This window comes from Hyperoodon ampullatus, assembly GCF_949752795.1.
Source record: "Hyperoodon ampullatus genome assembly, chromosome: 19".
Lineage (NCBI taxonomy): Eukaryota > Metazoa > Chordata > Mammalia > Artiodactyla > Ziphiidae > Hyperoodon > Hyperoodon ampullatus.
The window spans coordinates 842,082-851,922 of NC_136932.1; the positions used below are offsets into that span (position 1 = coordinate 842,082).

The window sequence follows — 9,841 nt, forward strand, 5'->3', positions numbered from 1 at the left end:
TAATATTCCATTTTATATTGAAGATGTGCAAAATCTTTTTTATCCATTCATCAGTTGATGGACACTTAGGTTGCTTCCATGTCCTGGCTATTGCAAATAGAGTTGCAATGAACATTGTGGAGCATGATTCTTTTTGAATTATGGTTTTCTCCAGGTATATGCCCAGTAGTGGGATTGCTGTGTCATATGGTAGCTCTATTTTTAGTTTTTTAAGGAACCTCCATACTGTTCTCCATAGTGTCTGTGTATCAATTTACATTCCCACCAACGGTGCAAGAGGGTTCCCTTTTCTCCACACCTCTGCAGCATTTATTGTTTGTAGATTTTTTGAATGATGGCCATTCTTACCTGTGTGGGATGATACCTCATTGTAATTTTGATTTGCAATTCTCTAATAATCAGTGATGTTGAGCATTCTTTCATGTGTTTCCTGGCAATCTGTATATCTTCTTTGGAGAAATGTCTAATAGGTCTTCTGCCCACTTTGGATTGGCTTGTTTGTTTCTTTGATATTGAGCTGCAGGGGGTGCTTGTAAAGTTTGGAGATTAATCCTTTGTCAGTTGCTTCATTGGCAAATATTTTCTCCCATTCTGGGGGTTGTCTTTTCATCTTGTTTACATTTTCCTTTGCTGTGCAAAAGCTTTTAAGTCTCATTAGGTCCCATGTTTTTATTTTTATTTTTATTTCCATTTCTCTAGGAGGTGGGTCAAAAAGGATCTTGCTGTGATTGATGTCATAGAGTGTTCTGCCTATGTTTTCCTCTAAGAATTTTATAGTGTCTGGCTTTACATTAAGTCTTTTATCCATTTTGAGTTTATTTTTGTGTATGGTGTTAGGGAGTCTTTTAATTTAATTCTTTTACCTGTAGCTGTCCAGTTTTCCCAGCACCACTTATTGAAGAGGCCGTGATTTCTCCATTCTATATTCTTGCCTCCTTTATCAAAAATAAGGTGACCATATGTGTCTGGGTTTATCTCTGGGCTTTCTCTCCTGTTCCATTGATATATATTTCTGTTTTTGTGCCAGTACCATACTGTGTTGATTACTGTAGCTTTGTAGTATAGTCCGAAGTCAGGGATTCTGATTACTCCAGCTCTGTTTTTCTTCTCAAGATTGCTTTGGCTGTTCGGGGTCTTTTGTGTTTCCATACAAATTGGGAAATATTTTGTGGTAGTTTTCTGAAAAATGCCATTGGTATTTTGATAGGGGTTGCATTGGATCTGTAGATTGCTTTGTGTAGTATAGTCATTTCACAGTGTTGATTCTTCCAATCCAAGAACATGGTATATCTCTCCACCTGTTTGTGTCATCTTTGATTTATTTCATCAGTGTCTTATAGTTTTCTGAGTAAAAGTCTTTTGTCTCCTTAGGTAGGTTTATTCCTAGGTATTTTATTCCTTTTGTTGCATGGGTAAATGGGAGTGTTTCCTTAATTTCTCTTTCAGACTTTTCATCTTTAGTGTATGGGAATGAAAGGGATATCTGTACATTAATTTTGTATCCTGCAGCCTTACAAACTTCATTGATTAACTCTAGTAGGTTTCTGGTAGCACCTTTAGGATTCTCTATATATAGTATCATGTCATCTAGTGGCAAACAGTGACAGCTTAACTTCTTCTTTTCCGAGTTGGATTCCTTTTATTTCTTTTTCTTATCTGATTGTTGTAGTTAAAAATTCCAAAAGTGTGTTGAATAATAGTGGTGAGAGTGGGCAACGTTGTCTTGTTCCTGATCTTAGTGGAAATGGTTTCACTTTTTCACCATTGAGAACAATGATGACTGTGGGTTTGTCATATATGGCCTTTACTATGTTGAGGAAAGTTCCCTCTATGCCTACTTTCTAGAGGTTTATCATAAATGGCTGTTTAATATTGTCGAAAGCATTTTCTGCATGTATTGAGATGATCATATGGTTTTTATCCTTCAGGATTTTTAATATGGTGTATCACATTGATTTGCATGTATTGAAGAATCCTTGCATCACTGGGATAAACCCAGCTTGATTATGGTGTATGATCCTTTTAATGTGCTGTTGGATTCTTTTTGCTAGTATTTTGCTGAGAATTTTTGCATGTATGTTCATCAGTAATATTGGCCTGTAGTTTTCATTATTTGTGACATCTTTGTCTGGTTTTGGTATCAGGGAGATGGTGGTCTCATAGAATAAGTTTGGGAGTGTTCCTCCCTCTGCTATATTTTGGAAGAGTTTGAGAAGGTTAGGTGTTAACTCTTCTCTAAATATTTGATAGAATTTGCCTTTGAAGCCATCTGGTCCTGGGCTTTTGTTTGTTGGAAGATTTTAATGACAGTCTCAATTTCAGTGCTTCGTTCCTGGTTCAGTCTTGGAAGTTTGTGCTTTTCTAAGAATTTGTCCATTTCTTCCAGGTTGTCCATTTTACTGGCATATAGTTGCTTGCAGTAACCTCTCATAATCCTTTGTATTTCTGCAGTGTCAGTTGTTACTTCTCCTTTTTCATTTGTAATTTTATTGATTTGAGTCTTCTCCCTTTTTTTCTTGATGACTCTGGCTAATGGTTTTATCACTTTTGTTTATCTTCTCAAAGAATCAGCTTTTAGTTTTTTTGATCTTTGCTGTTTCCTTCATTTCTTTTTCATTTATTTCTGATCTGAACGTTATGATTTCTTTCCTCTGCTGACTTTGGGGTTTTTTTTTCTTTCTTTCTCTAATTGCTTTAGGTGTAAGTTTAGCTTGTTTATTTGAGATGTTTCTTGTTTTGTGAGGCAGGATTGTATTGCTATAAACTTCCCTCTTAGAACTGCTTTTGCTGCATCCCATAGGTTTGGGGTCGTCATGTTTTCATTGCCATTTGTTTCTAGGTATTTTTTAATTTCATCTTTGATTTCTTCAGTGATCTCGGTAATAAAGTAGTGTATTGTTTAGCGTCCATGTGGTTGTATTCTTTTACAGATTTTTTTCCTGTAATTGATATCTATTCTGATAGCGTTGTCGGAAAAGATACATGATACAATTTCAATTTTCTTAAATTTACCAATGCTTGATTTGTGACCCAAGATATGATCTATCCTGAAGAATGTTCCTCAAACACTTGAGAAAGAGTGTATTCTGTTGTTTTTGGATGGAATGTCCTATAAATATCAATTAAGTCCATCTTGTTTAATGTATCATTTAAAGCTTGTGTTTCCTTATTTATTTTCATTTTGGATGATCTGTTCATTGGTGAAAGAGGGGTGTTAAAGTCCCCTACTACGATTGTGTTACCTTCGATTTCCCCTTTTATGGCTGTTAGCCTTTTCCTTATGTATGGAGGTGCTCCTATATTGGGTGCATAAATATGTACAATTGTTATGTCTTCTTCTTAGGTTGATCCCTTGATGATTATGTAGTGTCCTTCTTTGTCTCCTGTAATAGTCTTTATTTTAAAGTCTCTTTTTTCTGATATGAAAATTGCTACTCTAGCTTTCTTCTGATTTCCATTTGCATGGAATATTTTATTCCATCCCCTCACTTTCAGTCTGTATGTGTCCCTAGGTCTGAAGTGGGTCTCTTGTAGACCGCATATATACCGGTCGTGTTTTCAGATCCATTCAGCCAGTCTATGTCTTTTGGTTGGAGCATTTAATCCATTTACATTTAAGGTAATTATTGATATGTATGTTCTTATTACCATTTTCTTAATTGTTTTGGGTTTGTTATTGTATGTCTTTTCCTTCTCTTGTGTTTCCTGCCTAGAGAAGTTCCTTTAGCATTTGTTGTAAAGCTGGTTTGGTGGTGCTGCATTCTCTTAGATTTTGCTTGTCTGTAAAGGTTTTAATTTCTCTGTCGAATCTGAATGAGATCCTTGCTGGGTAGAGTAATCTTGGTTGTAGCTTTTCCCCTTTCTTCACTTTAAATATGTCCTGCCTGTCCCTTCTGGCTTGCAGAGTTTCTGCTGAAAGATCAGCTGTTAACCTTAGGGGATTCCCTTGTATGTTTTTTGTTGTTTTTCCCTTGCTGCTTTTAATATTATTTCTTTGCATTTAATTTTTGATTAATATGTGTTTTGGCATGTTTCTCCTTGGGTGTATCTTGTATGATACTCTCTGTGCTTCCTGGACTTGATTAACGATTTCCTTTCACATATTAGCGAAGTTTTCAGCTATAATCTCTTCAAATATTTTCTCTGTCTCTTTCTTTTTCTCTTCTACTTCTGTGACCCCTATATTCGAATGTTGGTGTGTTTAACATTGTCCCAGAAGTGTCTCAGATTGTCCTCAATTCTTTTCATTCTTTTTTCTTTATTCTGCTCTGTGGTAGTTATTTCCACTATTTTATCTTCCAGGTCATTTATCCATTCTTCTGCCTCAGTTATTCTGCTATTGTTTCCTTCTAGAAAATTTTCAATTCCATTTACTGTGTTGTTCATCATTGTTTGTTTGCTCTTTAGTTCTTCTAGGTCCTTGTTAAACATGTCTTGTATATTCTCCATTCCAGTTCCAAGATTTGGGATCATATTTAGTATCATTACTCTGAATTCTTTTTCAGGTAGACTGCCTATTTCCTCTACATTTGTTTGGTCTGGTGGGTTTTTACCTTGTTCCTTCATCTGCTCTGTGTTTCTCTGTCTTCTCATTTGGCTTTGTGGACGGTGTTTGGGGTCTCCTTTACGCAGGCTGAAGATTCGTAGTTCCCGTTGTTTTTGGTGTCTGCCCCCAGTGGCTAAGGTTGGTTCAGTGGGTTGTGTATGCTTTCTGGTGGAGAGGACTGGTGCCTGTGTTCTGGTGGGTTTGTCTGGATCTTGTCTTTCTGTTGGGCCGGTCCGCATCCGGTGTTGTGTTTTGGGGTGTCTGTGACCTATTATGATTTTAGGCAGCCTCTCTGATAATTGGTGGGCCTGCATTCCTGTCTTGCTAGTTGTTTGGCATTGGATGTCCAGCACGGGATCTTACTGGTCTTTGAGTGGAGCTGGGTCTTAGCATTGAGACGGATATCTCTGGGAGGCTTTCGCCGTTTTGATATTACAAGGTGCCCAAGGTCTCTGGTAGACCAATATTCTGAACTCTGCTCTCCCAACTCAGAGGCATAGGCCTGACACCCGGCTGGAGCACCAAGACCCTCTCAGCCACACAGCTGAGGGTGAGAGCAAGAGCTAGCTTTGGTACATCTCAAAGAACACCAATGAGATTCACTCACCATTTTCTCTCCATCAGTGAAGAAAACAAAATTCAGTGTTCGGTGAGTCAGCCACCTTGGTAGCCAGCCTCCAAGAAGGCCCTAATCATACCCTAATTATCTCCCAGTCATCATGCACCTGTGTGCCTCCTCACAGTTGAAAAGGGCTGATGTTTTAACTAATAAGACATTGCAGAAATGACAAAGTGCAGCTTCCAAAGGTATAAAAGATATTGGAGCTTCTGCTTTGGTTTCTGCTAGATCACTCATCCTGCGGTAAGCCAGCTGCCATGTCATGAGGACACTCAAGCAGCCCTAAGGAGAGATTCATGTGGCAAGGAGCTGAGGCCTCTTACTTACAGCCACATGAGTGAGTCATCTCACAAGTCACAATACTTAATTTTATTTATTTATGGTTGTGTTAGGTCTTTGATGCTGCACAGGGTTTCTCTAGTTGTGTCGAGCAGGGGCTACTCATCATTGTGGTGCATGGGTTTCTCCTTGCTGTGGTTTCTCTTCTTGTTGAGTATGGGCTCTAGGTGCATGGACTTCAGTAGTTGTGTCACGCAGGCTCAGTAGTTGTTGCTTGCAGGCTCTAGAACGCAGGCCAAGTAGTCGTGGCACACGGGCTTAGTTGCTCTACAGCCTGTGGGATCTTCCCAGACCAGGGATTGAACTCCTGTCCCCTGCATTGGCAGGCAAATTCTTACCCACTGAGCTACCAGGGAAGTCCAGTGTGCTCTTTTTTAAACCTAGTCTGTTTTCATTCTTTTCTATCTTAACTGTTCTATATTAAATTAAAAAAATAATACTCCTTTCTACCCCTCCTCTTTGAGGATGATGTATGAAGAAGTATGTCTTATTTATTCATCTGAAATTTTCACCTTACTTTTAAGAAGTAATCACAATGTCAAGTATTTAATACCTTTCACTTCCACCTTGAAAAGCATGGATATTAAAGTGCTAATATAATTACCTTCCCTAGTCTATCAGTTTTACTTTTTGTTATGTATAAAAAACAACTAAAAATATGCATGGTTTGTAAGGAAATGACAAATTTCAGAAAATTCAGAATCTGCATACACTCTATACATAGCTTCTAGATACAGACACAGAAAATTGCCAGATACTCAGAGCCCCCCCTTGTCCAATTCTAGTGACTCCCCTTAAGGTTTAATATTGTTCTGGTATCTAACAAAAAGATCACTTTACCTGTATTTTGTATTTTATATAAATGTAATGGCACAGTAAAATCACTTTTGGATTGGGCTTTTTGATTTTATGTTGTTTATGAATACGCCTATATGGTTGCCTGTTGTTGTTGTCATGCAGTGACACTGTTGCATAGGATTCCATAGTGTAAATATTTAACTATTAATTAATTTTTTCCAAAATGTATTACAATATGAGTGATTTTCAGTTTGGGTCTATTGAGAATTGCACTGGTATACACATACTAGAACTTGAGCTTTGGTGGTATGTGTATAAATTATTGTTCAATATACATGTAGTAGTAAAATTTTTGACTCATAGCTTTCATCTGTTTATCTTTTTAGATATTTCTAAATATTTTCAAAACATTTGTATGATTTTTCATCCTCAGCAGCAGTGAATGAGATTCAAGGATTACACACATTCTTGTCAAACTTGATAATACCTGTCATTTTCATTTGAACTTTCTGGTTGGTGAGTGATAATTCTAGGTATGACTCTTTTGCATTTAATTGACTACTAAGAAGCCAAGCATCTTTTGATATGTTTACTTAACGTTCTGTACTCTCTTTCTTGAAATATCTTTTGGTATATTTTTCCCATCTTTGCTATTACATTATCTTCTTATTGAAGACTTTTTTTTTTTTTAACATCTGAAGACTTCTTATTTAGGAGTTTTAAATATATACTTGATATAAGTTCTTCTGTCTTTCTGTCTCTCCTCTTTCTTTAGATGAGTGTCAGTTTTTAATGTTAATAACATCTAATTTGTTATTTTCTTCTATTTAGTCTTATTTCTATTTATTTATGTAATCTTCTTATCTGTTGCAGAACACATTATATATTCTAAACCACAAATATGTTTTCGTTTCTTCAATAAATCTAACTGTTAAGCTTTAAATTTAAGTTAACTTTCTGAACTAAATATGTTGTATCATAGTGAGCATTAATTTGTCTATGACAGCTGAAAGGTTACATTTATTCAGAAAATGTTGTATTCAGCTTTCTTTTCATTTGCTCCTACTTCTCATTGATTCACAGAGGCAAACATCACTTCACCCATGGATCTGACTTTTCTTGATTTCTCATGGTCATTCTCATTAATTCTTCTTGCCTCATGAAATCTTTAGGCATTGCATTATTCCACAAAAGCAAAAAGCTTCCTTGGGCCTTTTTCCTCAGGAGATTGATTATTCCCACATTTTAAATGGGAGATTGCAATAAGTTAGGAGAAAATGCCACAGGGGTCTCTCTCTTTTTTTTTTTTCTTTCACATCTTGTATCAGCCTCTGCTTGCACTCTGTGTTCAAAGATTTTTGTACAACACATTGATAGAAGTGCCAGGTGTTTCTCTCCTTGGGGCAAAAGACAGATTAATTACCTGACAAATAAAATAAAGACAGTGTCCTTCTCTGTTCACATGTTGGAAAGGATTGCTTGCATCCTAATTTAAAAGTTTCAGGTGAGTGAAGCTTAAGATTCCAAAGCTTTAATCCATATTTGCACCATGCACAACATCCAACAGGACTGCTTTACATAACCCCATGAGACTTTTGTGTGCAAGTGAAATAGATAAAAATATAAAACTATTGCTGTCTTTTTGGGTCATAAAAAAGATTTTTTGTCTCATTTAAAATATTTTTTTTTCTAAAATCCAAAAACGTATCAGGCTAAAATATTGGAATTTCAAACATGGTAAAACCCCTTTTGAACGATGCGAAGTGAGACTTCTTTGTAGTGCTGATTTGCATTGCCCACTTCCTTGGCTGGCCAAAAAGGGCCTACGCGTTTTTTCCTTAATATATTCAGGAAAAAAAAACGTACGCCCATTTTGGCCAACTGCATCATTGTCAAAGTTCTGCCGCTTTTCGTGTGCTTTAAAGGCGACTCCGATCTACCTCTTGAAAACGGTTTCCTGCAATTCTGCCTTGTTTTCAAATCCTCTTCGTTGCCTTACCTCATCAATAAGGTACGAAAGTTATCATTTATTATCCTGCAGGTTTGTGAATTTTAGTGCCTCTGAGATTCATTTTTCAACTCGCCTTTTTGGGAGCTGGCCTCCAAACCGCAGGATTGCTTCAGGCCCTATTCTGGTTCCGGGGGGCAGGCAGAGCCTTTGGTTAATTCTTCTTCCTGATTGGAAATTAGAGTGACATGTGTCTGTCCAAACACCTAGAGCTGATCTCTCATTGGTTCCCCCTCTACCCGTTCAACCTCTGGACAAATTGCAAACTGTACGAAACAGGAGGTTAAAGGTGCTGATTCTCCAAGTGGGGAGATTGTTGGTAAAGCAGCTGGAATGGCGAACCCGAGCACCACGAGATGAAAAATGAGGTGCGTTTTAGAAACGTTTCCCGATCATATGGTGTACCATCCTCTGGGTTTCCCATGCATGTTTTAGCTGTAGGAAGATTCCCTTGAACCCGGAGATTTCTGACCCATGGAATGGGTAGCACGCAGTATTACTTTAAAGGGTCTGCATTTGCTCACGCAACCTCACCAATCCAGTCGCCCCCAAGAGTGTCCAGCCTTATGTCTCTTCCAGCTGTGGGTCTAGATGTGGTCAATCCAGGTTGCATCACAGCCACTGAACGAATTTTGTAAGAATTTCTCTCTCTTTCACTATCTTTGCTTTTTTTTTGTAATTTGTATTTATAATGGGATTTAGCTGATTTTCAATGCTGTGTTTGTGCCCCTTTACACCCACTATATTCACTTACCGAGAAATATCAATAAATACTTTTTAAGATTCTTACTACGTGGATATATTCTTCTGTGGTGCATAAGGTGTGTTGAGTCCAGTTCACTGAGCAATGAGTATGTCTTCTCTATTACATATTTGGTTGATTGAACGGTATCTGTGCTAATTTCAAACTGTTGTTTTATGCATCACCCCACCTCACCTTTCCCCTTAAGCAGCCATAAGTGTGTTTTCTAAATGTGTGACTCTGTTCTGTTTTGTAATTTAGTTCATATAGCGATTTTTACATTCCGTCTATAACTGATATCTTATGATAAGTTTCTTTATCTGTGTGACATATTTCTCTTAGAATCATCGTACCTAAATCCACTCATTATGCTGCTACTAGCCTTAGGACATTGATTTCATGGCTGAGTGATATTCCATTGTACATAAGTACTACAACTTGTTTATCCATTTTTCTCTTTCATGAGATACTTAAGGTGTACCCGAGTCGAGGATTTTGTGAACACAGCAGCCCTAAAATTTGGGGTGCCTGTGTCCTGTCGATTTTTGGTTTTCTCAAGATATAAGCCCATGAGTGGAAGTGCCCTGTGCTCTGTAGCTCTGTTTTTTAGATGTTTTAGGAAACACCATACAATTTTCGAGAGTGGCCGTTGGCAATTTATATCACGCCCATCAGCGTAAAAAAGCTCCCTTTTCTCCTTGACTTGTCCTGCATTTCTGGTTTTTACACTTTTTCAGCATGGCCCTTTTGACCAATGCCTAGTGAGACTTCTTTGCAGTGTTGATTTGC

At 37.4% G+C, this 9,841-nt stretch overlaps 1 protein-coding gene across 1 annotated transcript in view; it reads right to left on the bottom strand.

The window, feature by feature from the left end:
• The window catches only part of LOC307067463 (phosphoethanolamine/phosphocholine phosphatase-like), a gene marked incomplete at both ends in the record, with an annotated part of 232,896 nt that overhangs the window by 186,976 nt on the left and 36,079 nt on the right, over positions 1-9,841 (bottom strand).